Here is a 234-nt window from a genome sequence, read left to right on the forward strand (position 1 = left end):
AGAATCACTAAGGGAATGCATGAGGGTGGATGTAGTGGACATTGCAGTACAAGAAACCTTTGAGGAAACAACAAATGAAGTAGCAGAGGAGGAGTTCACCAAGGACATAGAAGTTAGTGACATCAAGGCTGCTGAAACAACCATGCCAAGCACGCCAGAGAGAGTGAAAGAAGAGAAGGAAGCACCAAAACCTGAGCTCAAAGCACTGCCCCCTAATCTCAAGTATGCATACTT

Source organism: Arachis ipaensis, chromosome B02 (assembly GCF_000816755.2).
Source record: "Arachis ipaensis cultivar K30076 chromosome B02, Araip1.1, whole genome shotgun sequence".
Classification (NCBI taxonomy): Eukaryota; Viridiplantae; Streptophyta; class Magnoliopsida; order Fabales; family Fabaceae; genus Arachis; species Arachis ipaensis.